The sequence below is a fragment of the Equus przewalskii genome, chromosome 13 (assembly GCF_037783145.1).
Source record: "Equus przewalskii isolate Varuska chromosome 13, EquPr2, whole genome shotgun sequence".
In the NCBI taxonomy this organism is placed as follows: domain Eukaryota; kingdom Metazoa; phylum Chordata; class Mammalia; order Perissodactyla; family Equidae; genus Equus; species Equus przewalskii.
The window spans coordinates 18,244,471-18,263,816 of record NC_091843.1 but is presented as its reverse complement, the minus strand read 5'-3'; the positions used below and the strand labels follow the sequence as shown (position 1 = coordinate 18,263,816).

The window sequence follows — 19,346 nt, the reverse complement described above, 5'->3', positions numbered from 1 at the left end:
AGGCCTGGTGGATGGGAGAAAGTACAGGCCTTACTCGAGGATCTTCAGGGGAAGTCTCATTCTCAGGGGAGAGCCAGGATTCTGTGAAAAAAGTCCCTTTGGAAATTCAGCGAACAGGTAAATGGCATAGAGAATGGTAAATAGTGACAGTAAGATGGAATGTGATACACATGCTGCTGTGACTGCTCAGAGAAGGGATGTGGGGGAGGATTATGGGGAGGAGGTTGACTGAATTTTAAAGGTTGGGTAGAAGTTCTCCAGGCAGATAAGGAGGAAGGAAGGAGAAAGAAGAGCATGGACAAAGGCATGGTGGCGTGGCTGGATTTGGGGAACTGAAAATAGACTGCTGTGAACAGAGGAGGTGTGAGTGGCTGGAGAGACCGCGGCAGGGGCCCCATCATGAAGGGCCTTGGATGCCATATTTGGAGTTTCAGCTTGTCTTGGAAGTGACTGCGAGCTGTCGAAGGAGTGTAAGCAGGACAGTGGCTGTGTTTAAAAAATGTATTGAATTCAGTAAAACAACCATTCTGTGATTTGCATTTTTTTATTCACATATGTATCTATGAATGCAGATCTGCATCTGTCTATCTATCTATCTATTGTAGGTGAAGGAAGAAGTATTCCTCTACCCTCTAGGTCCTTCTGGCTAGTCTAAGAATTAAATTGACAGGAGAAAATAAAACGAAGTTTAGTAACATGTATACGTGGGAGAAACCCAGGAAAACTGAGTAACTTGCCAAAATGGCCAAAGCCACCACCATCATAATACTATCTTCAGCTAAAGACAAAGGAGGATGCTGGGGGTAGTGGTTTGGGACTTCAAAGGGGAGGAAGGCAATTTACATGGAGATGGAAAAGCAAATATTTGGTAAATTATTGTTTTCTGGGCTATCTATAGACAATGTGACCTGAGAGACAGAACTTTGATAAGAATGGGCTTAGCAAGGACTCTCCCAGTCTACCAATACCCAGAGTTATCTATGGTGATGGCCTGTCCTGGGGACAGGGCTTCTATCCAAAAATCTTTTAGGCAGTTAGGGGGAAGGTGAAAGTTTCTTTCAGAGTCTTTTGTCCTAAAAAAATCATCAAGCCAAAGAGACACATTTTGGGGTGGCAAATTCTGATCCCTTACACTATCCATTTATCTGTCTATGCATCATCCATCCATCTATCCACCTATCTATTTTCTAATGCCAAATATGAAGTTGATTCCAACTGTTCTAGCTCAGATTGTTGGCATCTGGACACAAACAAATACTACACATTTAAGGCATAGGCCAGAGCACTAAGTGGCTTGGGGAAGGGGCTCAAGACCCCTAGTAGTTAGGAGTCTTCAGATAGACATAGACCTCAACTGGATTTCCAGGATGTCACTTATCAGTTTATGGCCTAGGACAAATTATCGAATTTCTGTGACTCTCCTTATCAGTAAAATGGGAATAATAGTCCTTACTTAACAGGTTCCTGTGTGGATTAAATGAGATCACGCAATGATGTGCTCAGCAGAGTGACTGTCACATGGTAAGGGCTCAAGAAATATTAGCTGTTATTTTACGGGATAAGAATTTCAAGCCTACCCCAGTTTCAACGTTACTTCCTCTCTGGTTTGGCCACACAGTGGAATCACCTGGTCCTAGTTTTTAAAAGCTGGCATAACTTGGTCTCATCCCCAGGGATTCTTATGCACTTGGTCAGGGTTACAGCCTGTGTGTTTTTATGAGCCCCCACAAGGTGATTCTAATGTGCAATGAAGGTGAGTGCTATTGGTTCTCAAAGTGCTGGACCCGGAACCAACAGTATTAGCATCACCTGGGAATTAGTTAGAAACGCAAAATTTCCCTATCTACTGAATCAGAAACTCTGGGGGTGAATCAGCAATCTGTGTTTTAACAAGCTCCCCAGGTGCTTCTAAGGCACACTCAAGTTTCATAGGCGCTGATCTGGGGCTAGCAATTCAAGGTGGTCGTTTCGGCTGTTGGCATCCCTTGCACCTGACCCGATCGGTAACTCAGGTCCTTCCCCTAAGCTCCTCCACACTCACTCTCCCCTCTTTTATTTCCTTAAGGGAAGAATGATTAGATTTAGGGTTGAGATTTCTTGTTCTTTGGCTTACTTAATTTTGTATGTTTTCTTTTTCTTCTTTCAGGTACTCTTCCATTCTCCCAACAAAATGTAATTGCTGGATCCTGGGGCTATGGAGCTGAATAAGGAAGACACAGTTCTGAATCCCATGGATGCCCAGTTGTGAGACTGTGATTTATAACAAATGTATATTTCGTCTTCACCCTCATTTCTGACACTGAGCTCCTAAACCCTTGGAATTTCCTGTGATGAGAGTGATAAAGGTGTGTTGTGTTACATTAATGAGGTGACTTTTGGACCACACCTAAGGAGGGGGCTGGTTGCCAGGAGAAATGATTAGCAGTTGGAACTTTCAGTCCAACCCTCCTGACTCTGGGGAGGGGAGCGGGCTGGAGATTGAGCTCAGTCACCCATGGCCAATGATTTAATCAGTCACACCTGTGTGATGAAGCCTCCGTAAAAGCCCCAAAGTACTGGGTTCAGGGAGCTTCCTGGTTGGGGAGCACGTAGAGGTGCGGGGAGAGCAGTGTGCCCAGAGAGCACGGAAGCTCTGTGCCCTTTCCCCATACCTTGCCCTATGTATCTCTTCCATCTGGCTGTTCCTGAGTTATAGCCTTTCACCCTAAACTGGTACTCTAGTAAGTAAAATGTTTCTCTGAGTTCTGTGGGCCACTCTAGTAAATTAATCAAACCTAAGGAGGGGGTTGTTTGAAACTCTGATCTATAGCCATTCAGTCAGAAAACTCGGGCTTGTGACTGGCATCTGAAGTGGGGGTGGGGTTAGGGGATGGGAATGTGGTGGGCAGTCTTTTGGGACTGAGCCCTTAACCTGTGGAATCTGATGCTATCTTTGGGTAAATAGTGTCAGAGTTGAGTTAAATCATAGGACACCCAGCTGGTGTTGGAGAATTGCATGGTGTGGGAAAGAACCCTCCTATACATTGGAACTGGAGTCAGAATCTTACTAGCCTAAAAAAAAAAGGCCAGTCTTGAGCAGACCTGTGAAGGGTGATTTTAGGTCCACAGCTTGCCTGTTTCACATCCTCCTTTTCCAGTTATCTTGTTCTCTTGGTCCCGCCCATGTGAAAACCTGTCCTCAGGTTTGGATCTGACCTCAGTCATGTGTAACTTAGTTTGCGCTATTCTGAGTATGTCATGTTTGCGGATCAGACTGCATGCACCTGAGGAAAGGGACCATGTCTGCATTTCTCTGTATGCACCCACTTCTCCGAGTGCAGATTCCTGCAGTAACATCCCACCTGATTTTAAGTGGCATAGTGTTGAGCACTGGCTTTGGCCCCCAGACGAGGGTTTGAGTCTGCCACTTGCTAGCTCCGTAGCCTTGGGCAAGTCATGGCACTTCTTTGCGCTTCAGTGTTCTCATCTGTAAAATGGGCTTGATGACTTTTGACCTCATACAGTTGTGAAGACTATATAAGACAAGGCATGAAAAGCGCTTAGGTCACTACCCTACCCAGGATAGAGAGAGCACTCAAAGAATGGTTCTTGTTGATGATTGTTATTAAGTTTCACGTCCCGCTAGGGAATGACAGGTTTTATCCAGGGCAATATGATCGAATGAATGTCAGACTCTAGCGAGCTATTGGGAAGCTTTTTGACAGAGTCTGTTTTCCCTGAGCTATGGTTCCCACTCTGATGACCCCTTTTCCAAGCAACCTGGAACTCACCTCCTCCAATATGTCCAGAAGCAGCCCTCACTGAGCCCTTCTTATGCTTTCCTATGATCTCCCCAATGCCGGTGCTGAAGCTGCCTTGAGCGAGTCCTAAATCTTCTCTTCAGGGAGTTTAATACCTGCAAAAGCCTCAAGCCTATTTTAATTGAATTATTTCATTCAGTGTCAGGCTTAAAGAGCACCCTACAGACTCTCGGCTCTGAATGAATGCATTAAAAAAATCAAATAGTGTAGATCGTGGCATAATCCTTGAGGGAGATATAAATAGAATTTCCTCTGCTGCCCTTTCGTTTCCATACGTTAGTTAATAAACACACTTTTATAGCATCTGCTTTTCCTTTTCCTCCCCTAATGCTCTTTAGTTGTCTTAATAAGAAAGAGAATAAATCTCAGAATATAACAAGATGTTAGGGAAGAATTTACCATCTTAATTTTCAGGGCTGGAAAGGATTTTTCGACATTACCTGGTCTAACCCTCTGCATGGTTTACCTGGTGTGGGGCAGAGGTCTAGAGAAGGCAATGGCTTGGCCAGGGTCACAGAACTTCACTTCTAATGAGCTCAGCTTGAAAAAGACATGTTCTTAGTCCTGGACAAGTATTGGGAGTCGCAGGGAACATGGCATGAATAAGGTCAAGTGAGTAGACCAGGGCGTGGTTAAGGGTGGTGCTCTGGGCTCAGATTATAAGGGGTTGAATCTTGGTCCACCTCATGCCGTCTGCCTTTGGGCAAGTTATTTATCTTTGCTGGGCTTCAGTTTTTTTTTTTTACCACAAAATATGGATAATAATAGTATCTACCTTGGAGTGCTGTTGAGTCAAACTACAGTTCACTAAAAAACTCAGTACTGCACCTGGCACATAGTAAGTGTTCAATAAACTTTAGTCATTATTATCGTTGTTAAAGAATTTTTTAAAAGGCTCTTATTGGGATGGTAACGGGAAAGCCCTCCATCATTGCGCATTATCGCAGTGGTTGTATGCTTCCTGTAATGAGTGAATTTCTGGCCCTGTAAGAACAAAGTTCCAGAGGTCCTTTATCTAAGGGCAGACCTATCTGCTAATGAGAGTAGCAGGTCAGGTGCCAAAGGACCAGCTGCATCAGAGAAGACTGGAAATGATGCTCTCTGATCCTTTGAGAGGATCAAATATAAAGGGAATTTAAGTGCTTAAAAAATGGTGGAGCTCAATGAAATGGAGGGGCTAGTAACAATAATAAAACTAAAATTACCAGGTATACTAACATTCGTTATCTCATTTGATTCTCAAAATTATATATCCATATATATTCTATAGACAGTATATAGTAGGTCATGCATAACTCTGTTGGATAAACACATGAATAGATTGGGTTGGTATTATTATCCCATTTGAATGAGGAAATAGGGACTCAGCCTTTGCTATGTAACAAACCACCCCAAAGCTTACTAACTTAAAGCAACAATGACTCATTCTCCATGCTTCTGTAGGTCGGCGGGGTGGCTCCTCTGCTGCTTCTGCCTGAACTCAAAATGCTGGATGCTGGAGGGTCAGTTGGGTTGGAAGGTCCCAGAGAGGCTCACTTGTATATTTGGCAGCTGATGCTAAGTGTGGGCCATGATGCCATGCTTCTCCCGCATGGCTTCTCCTCCTCCGGCAGGCTAGAGTAGCTTCCTTACATGGTCTCAGGGAAGCATTCCATGATGGCAGAGACAGAAGCTGCAAGGCTTTGAAACTTGTACAGTGCTGTTTCTGCCACATTCTATTAGTCAAAGCAAGTCACAAGACCAGCCAAGATTCAAAGGTTGGAGACTCCCCCTGTTGATGAGAAAAGCCATAAAGAATTTGTAGCTATATTTAATTTACTAGGAGATCAGCGAATAGAATCTTTTATTAGCACTTGACCAAGGCCCTAGAGCCCATGAGTCAGGGCCACGATGTGAACTTGGGTCCTATGACTCTGGCTTGTGGTCTTTTTCCTACAGCACAACGACATTTGCTGCAAGAGCAAACCCAGCTCAGGGATAAGGCAAAAGTTTTTCACCCTTAAACATCATAGGACATTGGGCACCTGAAGTGTCTGTTGAATAATGTCAAAATCCTGAGCCGCTGTGATTTGTACATAACGTGTTCTTTATTTGTATACAAAAATACCCATAATATTTTCACGTGGTGTAATTCAGTGTAGACCCTTTAAAATGAGAAGCTAACAGAATGGCTTTCCCTTCTGGGAGATCCAATGTGCCCATGTGTGGCTTAGTTTAAGAGTGATCTGTTTAGGTTTCACCCCCTCAATCATTCACAGAACCCCAGGCCTAGGAAAATAAGCCTTTAAAAATGGTGAGGTTTGAGCGTAGGTCAGGTGGTTCCCAAGCATTTGGCTGAGGCTTGAGAAGATGAAACGAAAGAGACTGAAAGCAAAAAAGAGATTAAATTTCAAGTCACCAGGGGCTCATTTAAAACCTTAGAAAGAACAGAACAGTCTGTTGAATATAAAACCTGTAGGAGAATCTGCACAAATAGCTTCCCAAATTGTAGTGATCTGGTCTGTGCAACAGGAGGAGAAAGCGATGCATGAAACAAGTTGCTGGTTTTCAATGCTTGTGATGGCAACCTTTAGAACTTTACTATGGCCTGAAAAGGTACTTAATTGGACTAAAAATGGTCTCTTAGGGAAGAAAGAGGAAAAGAATAAGTATTCAGTCTCCCATTCTTGCCTGTGTGGTGGGCGGCTCTGCAGGAGGAAGGGCCTGAGGTCACCAGGGAGAAAGACGCAGCTGAGAGGCTGTGAGGCATGAGAATGGCTCCAGGGCACCTTTGGGGAGAAGGAGCTGGATTTTTAGGAAGTTCGATTTTATTCTCCAGTTGTGGTGTAATTCCCCTTTTGCGCATCTTCAAGACACTTTCCCTAAAGGCTTTGTCCTTCTCTGCGGCTGTTGGAGTCTGACTTGTGTTCATTTTGTATGTGACCCCAGGCAGAGAGCAGCCACAAAGCAGCAGCTGGAAGACCTAGTTTTATTTGATTAAACTAGTTTTCTCCCAGTCTTCTATTTTCTAAGTGGTTTTGATCTTTCCAACCAGGAATCTTTTTCTATTGGTGAGAGTTTTACCAATCCTATGGACTTTGTTTTTCTTTCCTAATTAAGTTAATTTTGTTGTTAGGGTGTTTCATTAGTGGTGAGTTCTATGTCTGTCCACAAGGCTGTTGCTGAAAAGTGTTCCATGGGCTCTTAGGGAGAGTTTAAGGTACCGCTGACCTGAGAGCAGGCTCTTTCAGGCCCCAGCGCAGGCTGCTTGGAGCTGCGTGTCTGCTTGGAGCTGCGTGTCTGCGTGGAGCTGCGTGTCTGCCTGGAGCTGCGTGTCTGCCTGGAGCTGCGTGTCTGCGTGCTGGCCTGCTTTCCTTGGCACAATGTTGCAAGTAATTTAGAAACTATGATGTGACTCAGAGCCTCCCTGATGTTGGAGCCACCAGGCGTTAAAGTCATGGCCATTTGTATTCCTTGGTGTTTCTAGACAAGCTTTGTTACTCACATTAGAGTCGACTGTCTTCTTGTTCTGATGCCCACTTGCTGCCCTTTCACACTCTTTGTGGCCATGGGAGAGGCCATGTGTAGAGGGACATTTGGATTAGGATGAGAAAATGAGAGACTTCCCTGGTGCAGCAGTCAAAGCCATAACGATTGTAATGAGAGCTTATATATACACGTATACACACACATGTAGAGGCTAATTGACTTTGAACAACCTTAGGTGGTAGGAATATCTAAATTTTGTAGAGACTGAGAGAAATGAAATAATTTACATAAGGTTACACAACTAGTAAGTGGCAAAGCTGACATTTGAACCCACATCTCTCGGCTAAAATTCTTAACCCTTGTGCTGCAGCGTGCCTCCTAAATGAGAGTCAGGAGGTCTGGGTTCTATCACAACTGGTTGTGAAACCGGCTCAACACAACGTTGACATAAGGGAAGCCATATTGTAGAAAAGAGACTAAGTTGTAACTTTGAATGACCTCTGACTAACTAACCCAGCTGGATTTGCGCCCTCCAGGAGATCCACCTGCTCTGTAGATTTTATGGCCCCTGCTTGTGCATATACCTCCCAGCTGCAATAAGACAATAAGACGATAACTTGGTTCTTTCGAGTTCCTTAGGAATGTGATGACCCCCAAACAGAGAGTCTATGCTGATAGCCATCATCAATGAAACTGAAAGATCTGGTGTGGCGACTCCCAGACTGTAACACCAGAGGGTCAACTTTCCTAACCCCCTCTCCTATAACCCAATGGCCTATATAACTGCTTCAAGATTGTGTGCCCCCCTTAAGATAGTTCTTTTGGACATTAGTCAGCCATCTTCCCTCTTGCTAGCAAGCATAAAATGCCCTTTCTCTGCCACCATCTTGCCTCTTGACAATTGGCTTTTGTCTCGTGGTGAGCAGATCATGCCCCTTGTGTGGTAACTGTGTAAGTCAGTTCCCCTGCCCAGAGATCAGTCTTTTCATGTGTAAAGCGGAACTTGGACATAATCTCTAAAGTCCATTCCAGCTGCATGAGTCTATGATTCAGATATTTACAGACATTAACAGTGTGCTGGCATGCTGATCTCATGCTGCCCTCTGGGTGGCAATGGAATGGTCGTAATCTAACAGGAGAGAGAAGTACAGGAGTAAATAAGATTATACTGCTCCTGGCATGAAGCAGGCAGAGGTGATGCTCAACATAGTTAATAACATGTTTGACAATGTAAATCAAAATAGAAAATAAAACTAAATTAAAAAATTCCTGTTAGTTTATATACTATATATTTCTTAAAACTGCTTAGCAAATGATATAAGTTGTGGTGCATATCATTGGTCAAATCATTCTAATTTCCAAATCACTTGTTTTAGATTTTCCCCCCAGGTTTATTGAGATATAATTGACATATAACATTGTATAAGTTTAAGATGTACAAGGTATTGATTTGATACACATGTATATTGAAAAATGATAACTCTGCATAGCATTAGCCAGCACCTCCGTCGCATCACATAATTACCATTTCTTTTTTGTGGTGAGGACATTTAAGATCTATTCTTCTAGCAGCTTTCAAGTATATAGTACAGTATTATTAACTACAATCACTATGCTGTACATTAGATTGCCCCCTGGAACTTTTTCATCTTCTAACTGGAAGTTTGTACTCTTTGACCAATTCTCCCCTTTTCTTCCACCCTCCAGCCCCTGGCAACCACCATTCTAGTCTCTGTTTCTATTAGTTAACTTTTTTTAGATTCCACGTATAAGTGATATCACAGTATTTGTCTTTTTCTGTTTGACTTATTTCACTCAGCACAATGCCCTCAAGGTCCATCCATATTGTTGAAAATGGCAGGATGTCCTTCTTTCTCGTGGCTGAATAGTATTCCATTCTATGTATATACCACATCTTCTTTATCTGTTTATCTATTGACTGACATTTAGGTTGTTTCCATATCTCCTTATCTTGGCCATTGTGAATAATACTGCAATGAGCATGGGAATGCACATATCTCTTTGAGATCTTGTTTTCATTTCCTTTTGATAAATACCCAGAAGTGGGATTGCTGGATCATATGGTAGTTCTGTTTTCAATTTTTTGAGGAATCTCCATACTGTTTTCCATAGTGACTGCACCAATTTACACTCCCACTAGCAGCATACAAAAGTTCCTTTTTGTCCACATCCACACCAAAACTTGTTACCTCCTTTCTTTTTGAGGATAGTGATTTTAACCGATGTGAGGTGATATCTCAATGTGGCGTTGATTTGCATTTCCCTGATGATTAGTGATGTTGAACACCTTTTCATGTACCTGTTGGCCTTTTGTATGTCCTTTGGAAAAATGTCTACTTGGTTCCTCTGCCGATTTTTTAATTGGATTGTTTATATTTTGCTATTGAGTTGTATGAGTTCTTTATATATTTTGGATATTAACTCCTTATTGGATATATGGTTTGCAAATATTTTCTCCTATTCAGCATATTGCCTTTTCATTCTGTTGATGGTTTCCTTGGCTATGCAGAAACTTTCAAATTTGGTGTAGTCCCCCTTGTTTATTGTTGCTATTGCTGTCTTTGCTTTTGGTGTCAAATCCAAAAAATCATTGCCAAGACTGATGTCAAGGAGCTTACCCCCTATGATTTCTTCTAGAAGTTTTATGGTTTCAGGTCTTATGTTCAAGTCTTTAATCCATTTTGAGTCGATTTTTGTGTATGGTGTAAAATAGTGGTACAGTTTCATTCTTCTGCATGTGGCTATCCAGTTTCTCAACACTATTTATTGAAAAGACTATCCTTTCCCCACTGTATATTCTTAGCTCCTTTGTCATAAATTAATTGATCATATATGTGTGGATTTATTTCAGGGCTCTTGATTCTGTTCCATTGATCTATGTGTCTTTTTCTAAATGCCACTACCATACTGTTTCGTTTACTATAGTTTTATAATATAGTATGAAATCAGGAAGTGTGATGCCTCCAGCTTTGTTCTTCTTTCTCAAGATTGCTTTGGCTATTTGCGGTCTCTTGTGGTTCTGTACAAATTTTGGAGTTGTTTTTTCTATTTCTGTGAAAAATGCCATTGGAATTTTGATAGGGATTGCATTGAATCTGTAGATTGCTTTGTGTAGTATGGTCATTTTAACCATATTAATTCTTCCAATCCAAGAACATGGAATATCTTTCCATTTATTTGTGTCTTCTTCAATTTCTTTCATCAATGTGTTATAGTTTTCAGTGTGCTGATCTTCCACTTCCTTGCCTAAATTTATTCCTAAGTATTTTATTCTTTTTGGCGCTATTATAAATGAGATTTTATTTTTTAAAAATTGTTTTATTTTTTAATTTTTTTATTGAGGTAACTGGTTTATAACATTATATAAATTTCAGGTGTACATCATTATATAGCGAATTCCATGTACATTACATTGTCTTCACCACCAAAAGTCTAGTTGCCAACCATCATGGTACAAATGTGCCCTTTTAGTCTTTGTCTTCCCCTCCTTTCACCTCTGGTAACCACCAATCTATTTTCTGTGTCTATGTGTTTGTTTTTTTTTTTTAATCTTCCACGTATGAGTAAAATCATATGGTATTTGGCTTTCTTTGTCTGACTTATTTTGCTTAGCATAATACCCTCAAGGTCCATCCATGTTGTGGCGAATGGCAAGATTTCATCTTTTTTTATGGCTGAGTACTGTTCCATTGTATATTTATACCACATCTTCTTTATCTATTCATCCATTAATGGGCACTTAGGTTGTTTCCAACTCTTGGTTATTGTGAATAATACTGCAATAAGAATAGAGTTGCATATATCTTTTGAATTAGTGTTTTTTTGGATAAATACACAGAAGTAGAATAGCTGGATCATATGGTAGTTCTATTTTTAATTTTTTGAGGAATCTCCATACTGTTTTCCATAGTGACTGCAAACAGTTTACATTCCTACCGGCAGCATACAAGGGTTCCCTTGTCTCCACATCCTCTCCAACACTTGTTATTTCTTGTCTTTTTAATAATAGCCATTCTGACAGGCATGAGGTGATATCTCACTGTTTTTCATTTGTATTTCCCTAATAAATAGTGATGTTGAACATCTTTTCACATGCCTGTTGGCCATCTGTAAAATCATCTTTGGAAAAATGTGAGATTTTCTGCCCTTTTTTGGGGGGTGTTTGTGGAAGTTTAGCCCTGAGCTAACATCTGCCGCCAATCCTCCTCTTTGTGCTGAGGAAGACTGGTCCTGAGCTAATATCTGTGCCCATCTTCCTCTACTTTATATGTGGGACGCCTGCCACAGCATGGCTTGACAAGCGGTGCCATGTCCGCACCCAGGATCCGAACTGGCGAACCCTGGGCTGCTGAAGTGGAATGTGTGAGCTCAACTGCTGTGCCACTGGGCTGGCCCCTCTGCCCATTATTTGATGGAGTTGTTTGGTTTTTTTTGTTGTACAGTTGTAGGAGTTCTTTATATATTTTGGATATTAACCCCTTTTTTTGTTTATTTTTATTTACAGAAAAATGATTTGAAAACATCTTCTTCTGATTGGTAGGTTGTGTTTTTGTGTTGTTGATGGTTTCTTTTGCCAGGCAGAAGCTTTTTAGTTTGATGCAGTCCCATTTGTTTATTTTTGCTTTTGTTTCCCTTGCCCGAGGAGACCTTAAAAAAGATACTGCTAAGACTGATGTCAAAGAGGATACTGAGTATATTTTCTTCTAGGAGTTTTACGGTTTCAGGTCTTACATTTCAAGACTTTAATCCATTTTGAGTTAATTTTTGTGTATGGTGTAAGACAGTGGTCTGCTTTTAATCTTTTGATTGTGGCTGTCTGGCTTTCCCTGCACCATTTATTGAAGAGATTTTCTTTTCTCCATTGTATATTCTTGGATCCTTTGTCAAAAATTACCTGTCCATAAATGTGTGGGTTTCTTTCTTTCTTTCTTTTTTTTTCTATTGAGTTAATGATAGGTTACAATCTTGTGAAATTTCAGTTGTACATTAATGTTTGTCATTCGTGTTGTAGGTGCACCACTTCACCCTTTGTGCCCACCCCCACCCCACCTTTCCCCTTGTAGCCACTAATCTGTTATCTTTGTCCACAATAAATGTGTGGGTTTATTTCTGAGCTCTCATTTCTGTTTCATTGATCTCTGTGTCTGTTTTTCTGTCAGTACGAAGCTCTTTTGATTACTACAGTTTTATAAGATACTTTGAAGTTATGGAGAGTGCTACCTCCAGTTGTGTTCTTTTTTCTCAGGATTGCTTTAGCTATCGGAGTCTTTTGTTGTTCCACATAAATTTTAAGATTTTTTGTTCTATTTCCATGAAAAATGTCACTGGGACTTTGATAGGGATTGCATTGAATCTGTAGATTGCTTTAGGTAGTATGGATATTTTAACTATGTTAATTCTTTCAATCCATGAGCACTGAATATCTTTCCATCTCGTTTTGTCTTCAATTTCTTTCAACAATGTTTCATAGTTTTCAGTGTACAGATCTTTTACTTTCTTGCTTAAATTTATTTGTAGGTATTTTATTCTTTCTGTTGCAATTGTAAAAGGGACTATGTTCTTGATTTCTTTCTGCTATTTTGTTGTTAGAGTATAAAACCACAACTGATTTTTGTATGTTGATTTTGTACCTGGCAACCTTACTGTATTTATTTATTATTTCTAATAGTTTTTTTTGTGGATTATTTAGTGTTTCCTATATATAAAATCATATCATCTGCAAATAGTGATTTTCCAATTTGGATGATTTTTATTTCGTTTTCTTGCCTCATTACTCTGGCTAGGACTTCTGATACTATGTTGAACAAGAGTGGTGAAAGTGGGCATCCTTGTCTTGTTCCTGTTCTTAGAGGGATAGCTTTCAGTTTTTCACCATTGAGTATGATGTTAGCTGTGGGTTTGTCATATATGGCCTTTATTATGTTGAGGTATTTTCCTTCTATACCCATTTTATTGAGAGTTTTTATCATAAATGGATGCTGTATCTTGTTGAATGCTTTCTCTGAATCTAATGAGATGATTGTGATTTTTATTCTTCATTTTGTTAGTGTAGTGTATCACATTGATTTATTTGCGGATGTTGAACCATCCTTGCATCCTTGGAATAAATCCCACTTGATTGTGGTGTATGACCCCTTTTAATGTATTATTGTATTTGATTTATGAATATTTTGTTGAGCATTTTTGCATCTATGTTCATCAGTGATATTAGCCCATAATTTTCTTTTTTTGTGTTGTCACTGTCTGGTTTTGGTATCAGGGTAATGTTGGCCTTATAAAATGAGTTAGGAAGCATTTCCTCCTCTTCAATTTTTTGGAATAGTTTGAGAAGGATAAGTATTAAATATTTTTTGAATGTTTGGTAGAATTCACTAGACAAGCCTGGACTTTTGTTGTTTGGGAGATGTTTGATTACTCTGTCAATCTCCTTACTAGTGATTGGTCTATTCGGTTTCTCTATTTCTTCTTGATTCAGTTTTGGAAGCTGGTGTAATTTTAAGAATTTATCCATTTCTTCTAGGTTGTTCAATTTGTTTGTGTATAGCTCTTCATAGTATTCTCTTATAATCCTTTATATTTCTGTGGTACCCAATGTAATTTCTCCTCTTTCATTTCTGATTTTATCTGAGTCTTCTCTTTTTCTTAGTGAATCTAGCTAAAGGCTTGTCAATTTTGTTTATCTTTTCAAAGTACTAACTCTTAGTTTCATTGCTCTTTCCTATTGTCTTTTTAGTCCTATTTATTTCCACTCTGATTTTTATTTTCTCCCTTCTACTCATTTTGGGCTTTGTTGGTTCATCTTTTTCTAGTTCCATTCCGAATGATAACCTTGCTGGGTAGAGTATTCTTGTTATAGGTTTTTCCCTTTCAGCACTTTGAATCTATCATACCATTCCTTTCTGACCTGTAAGGTTTCTGTTGAGAAGTCAGGTGATAGCCTTATGGGATTTCCTTTGTATGTAACTTGTTGCTTATCTCTTGTAGCTTTTAGGATTCTCATGATCTTTAATTCTTGATATTTTAATTATAATGTGTCTTGGTGTGCACCTCTTTGGTTCATTTTGTTTGGTGTTTCTGTGCTTTCTGTACCTGGATGTCTGTTTCCTTTCCTAGGTTAGGGAAGTTTTAGGCGGTTATTTTTTCCTAAGTTCCTTGCCCCTTTGTCTCTCTCTTCACCTTCTGGGACACCTATAATGCAAATGCTTGATGTTGATATTGATATTGATATTAAAGTTTCCTTAAATTGTCCTCATTCTTCTTAATTCTTTTTTCTCTTCAGTTTGAGTGATTTCCTCTATTCTGTTGTCCAGATCACTGATCTGTTCTTCTGTGCTGTCTCCTCTGTTCTTGATTCCCTTTGGTGAATTTTTTATTTCCCTTATTGTATTCTTCAGCTCTGATTGGTTCTTTTTTATACTTCTAATTCTTTGTTGAAGTTCTCACTGTGTTCATCTGTTTTTCCCAGTTCAGTGAGCATCTTTATGACTATTAATTTGTACTCTTTATCAGGTAGATTTTTAATCTCTGTTTTATTTAGTCCTTTTTCGAGGATTTACCCTTTTATTTGTTTTTTTTTTCCTCCCCAAATCCCCACAGTACATAGTTGTACATCCTAGTAGGTTCCTCTAGTTGTGGCATGTGGGATGCCATCTCAACATGGCCTGATGAGTGATGCTGTGTCCGCACCCAGGATCCGAACCGGCAAAACACTGGGCTGCCAAAGCAGAGCACACGAACTTAACCACTTGACCATGGGGCGACCCGTGTCCTTTTATTTGGAATGTATTCCTTTGTCTCCTCATTTTTCCTACTTCTCTGTGCTTATTTCTATGTATTAGATAGATCAGCTGCATCTCTTGATCTTGGAAATGTGGCCTTATGTAGAGATGTCTTATGGCGCCCAGCAGCATGCTCCCCTCTTATCACCCATGTAAAATGCTCCAGGGTTGTCCCCTGTGTGGGCTGCATATGCCCTTCTGTTGTGGCAGGGCTGCTATTGCTTCAGGTACACAGGTAGGCTAGGCTGGCTCCTAGACTGGCTGGTTGCAAGTCCCAGGCATGTACAGCTGCTACAGGCATGTTATTGGATGGGGCAAGCCCCCAGCATGGCTGGCTGTGAGGTCTAGTAGAGGACAACTACTGTGGGTTTGCTGGTAAGTGAGCTAGGTCTCTAGTGTGCCTAGTTGCTAGGCCGAGGGGCACACAACTGCTGCAGTTCTCCTGTGTGGCTGGCTGCAAAGCCCAGAGGCATTTGGTTGCCTCAGGTACGCTGGCGGGTGGGGAAGTTTTCTGGTGAGGCTGGCTGTGTGGCATATGGCATATGGCTATTACTAGTTTGCTTTGGGTAGGGTAGGCCTGTGGCTGTGTGGCCTGGGGGCATGCAACTGCCTCAGGTGCACTGATGGATGGGGCAGGTCCCAGCATGGCAGTGCACAACCATTTCAGGCATGTTGGTGGGTGGAGCAGATCCCCTGTGTGGTTGTTTGGGCAGACTTGCTGTGGGCAGGGCTGGTCTCTGGGGCGGGCTGCCTTTGCTGCCTAGTTGTACTCGATTGCTTCAGGTGCTCTACTGGGCAGGGCTGGCCCCTGTCTTCAGAGGGTAGAAGAAGGATTCCAATGGTGCCTGCCAGCATCCGTGTCAGCACCACTGAACCAGGTCACACTAATGGCTGCTGCTAATGTCTCAGTCCTTGGAGGATGGTCCCAGCCACCTCCTGCCTCTCCAGCATTCACTCTGAGTTTCATAAATGAGTCTCTTTTACCAAAGGACTATGTGATTTTCTATCTGGTGTTTTGTGCTGGTTTTTGGGTCTAGAGAGTCTGTAAATGGGCCCATTAAGAGCATGTTTTCCTTTCCCTGAAGTTTTATGGTTTTCCTGGGCATAGTCTCCTTTGGTTTTCAAAGCTAGGCATTTTGGTTTATCACCTCTCTTGTGCTGGATCTAACTTCTGGGGTGCCTAATGTGGAGCTCAAATGCCCTGCTCCTCCGGGAAAAGGTCTGCACCTTTGAGCTCTCTCCTGACTGTGAAGGGCTGGTGCTAGGGAGTGTTTTTTTTCCTCAGCAGGACTGTATCTCTGCCTCTTCCCTCCCTCTCTGTGTTGTCCCTTGTTGTGGAGGTTCTTTCATCCAGTTTCCAGATCTCTCTCAGAGGAATTTCTTCCATAGGTAGTTGTAGGTTTGTTGTGTCTGTGAGAGGAGGTGAGCTCAGAATTCTCCTATGCTACCACCTGGATTGTTTTCTTAATTTTTCTTTCTGGTAGTTCATTATTAGTGCATAGAAATGTGATTGATTTTTTTTTATATTGTAAATTTACTGAATTCATTCATGAGTTCTACCACTTTTTTGGTGGAGTCTTTAGGATTTTCTATATATAATATGATGTCCTCTGCAAATAGAGACAATTTTACACCTTTCTTTCTGATTTCGTTGCTTTTTATTTCTTTTTCTTGCCTAATTACTTTGTCTAGGACTTTCAGTACTATGTTGAATAGGAGTGGTGAGAGTGGGCACCCTTCACTTGTTCCTGATCTTAGAGGAAAAGCTTTTACCATTGAGTATGATAGCTGTTAGTCATAAATGGCCTTTATTATGTTGAGATATGTTCCCTCCAAGTTTAATGAGAGTTTATATCATGAAAGTATGTTGAATTTTATCAAATGCCTTTCCTGCATCTCTTGAGATGATCATTTGATTTTTATCCTTCATTTTGTTAATGAGGTGTATCACATTGATTGATTTACCTATGTCGAACAATCCTTACATTCTGGAATAAATCCTACTTGATTATGGTGTGTGATCCTTTTAATGTACTGTTGAATTCTGTTTGCTAATATTTTGTTGAATATTCTTGCATCTATGTTTATCAGGGTTATGAGCCTGTACTTTTCTTTTCCTGCAGTGTCCTTGTCTGGCTCTGGTATCAGGGTAATGCTGGCCTTCTAAAATGAGTTTGGTAGTGTTCTCTTCTATGTTTTAGATTTTGTTGTGCTCTTTCAGTGCTGCTGCCATCAGCTGAATGATGCCTGTCTGAACTGTGATTTGACATGAGGCACTGCGTCAAAGACTTCAATGACTTCCCCAATAAATGGATGGTAATTAGGGCCTCAGAGCTCTGTACTTTGTTCCAGCAGATGGGCATTCGGGAGCACTGCCCATGAATCAGGGGATGGGTACATTCCGGGTTGCCAACAGTTCCCGTATGGCCTTGACCCTGAAGACAGAGACAGAGGCATTGACTGACAACATTGCTTGCTTTGATGCCCTTGCCAATGCTTGGCCCTTCCAGGGTAGTAGGTGGAGCTGTACAACCTTGCCACCACCACTGTTGCTTATCACACAGTTGCAAGGGGCTGCACACACTTCCACACAGGCACTGCTCTCAGGCCCCACTACTTGCCTCTGTGGCCATAGCTGGGCAAGGTTATTAGGTGACTTGTAGTAGAAAATTCTTCCTTAGCAAACAGTCGGGAAGTGTTTCAGTATTTTAACAACTGATGTGACGTGGTAGATTGAATTATTCTCAGATCTTTACTCCTTCTGCCATGTCATTCTATAGTGCACTAGAGTGGGAGGAATATGTTTCCCCACTACACTGATCTTGGGGTTGGCCATGTGACTTGTTTTGCCTAAAGGAATGTGGGCAGAATCAACAATTTGTCAGGTCTTTCTGAGAAGTGTATGCTCCAGATTGCCATTACCCTGTTACCCTGAGCCCAGAGTGAGACAGATGGATTAGATGGAAACTGACCTGAAGCTGGAACCAAATGTAGCTGCCCTGACACCTGAAACACCCTGTAGTCCCGGGAGAAAAAAAAATAAGTGCTTGCCATTACAAACTGAGTTTTGGAATGTTTTGTTATGCAGAAGTATTGTATAACAGCTGCCTGATACACAGGGCCAACTTGATGCATACCAGTGTGAGTAAGCACTGAGAGTAGATAATGAAAGATGTCCTATTATTACAGTTGTTTTGACTGTCTGAGAAAGTGCCCGGGAGGAGGGAGAGATGGAAGAGGCAAGGGCAAAGATTCAGTTGCAGAGATGTTCAAAGGCTACAATGGGGCAATGATGGACACCAGTGTGTTTGCATGGAAAAGTAAAGCACCAGCATCCAGGGAGAGGCTGCCAGGCATTTTTTGAGATGTACTTTCTTTCCAACTGGGGCTTGCAAGTCCTCTCTTGTGAACACTGTCATGTCACTGATGTGGTGTCCATTGGTCCAGGCCTGGAGAACAATTTGACAAAATATATCAAAGGGTTAAAGTGGGTATTATTTTCCTTTAACTCAGCTATTCTTCTTTAAGAATGTATCCTAAGGGACTAATTGAGCAGGTGAGAAAGATGGTACAAGTTTTTTTTTCTTATTTTATAATCTTGAAAAACTGGATATCTAACAGTAGAGAATATTGGAAAGCCTAGGTATCTAACAGTAGAGAATTACTTAAACAAATTAAGGCATGTATTCAATGAGATACTATACAGCCTTGACAATGAAATTATAAAAGAATGTTTATTGGTGGGGCTGGTCCCGTGGCGCAGCCATTAAGTTCGCACGTTCTGCTTCGACGGCCCAGAGTTCATCGATTTGGATCCTGGGTGCGGACATGGCACTGCTTGGCAAGCCATGCTGTGGCAGGCATCCCACATATAAAGTAGAGGAAGATGGGCATGGATGTTAGCTCAGGGCCAGTCTTCCTCAGCAAAAAGAAGAGGATTGGCGGCAGATGTTAGCTCAGGGCTAATCTTCCTCAAAAAAAAAAAAAAAGAATGTTTTTTGGCAAGTAAAGATGTTTGTGATGGAGTAAATCAGATTAAGGGCCATATATTTATATTACATGTGAATATAGGTGAAGTCTTCATTGTGTGTGTGTTTATGCGACTTTGATTATAAAGTACCACACATACACACATCATTGGAGACGACTCCATTCCTTAGGATCTCTTTTGGGCAGGACGCTTTGTCTTTAAAAGAAATACTTTGGTGGAGATGGGATGTGAATCCTGAATGATAAAAAATATCCTAAGTGACAAATGGTTGCTAACTTGCCCTGAATA

General features: G+C 41.1%; 1 long non-coding RNA gene across 1 annotated transcript in view; it reads left to right on the top strand.

The window, feature by feature from the left end:
* The window catches only part of LOC103568029 (uncharacterized), a 116,762-nt gene that overhangs the window by 40,035 nt on the left and 57,381 nt on the right, over positions 1-19,346 (top strand). The window contains exon 3 of the long non-coding RNA XR_011525091.1: positions 2,147-2,345. This is a non-coding gene — a long non-coding RNA (uncharacterized lncRNA). The remainder of the gene's footprint in view (positions 1-2,146; positions 2,346-19,346) is intronic.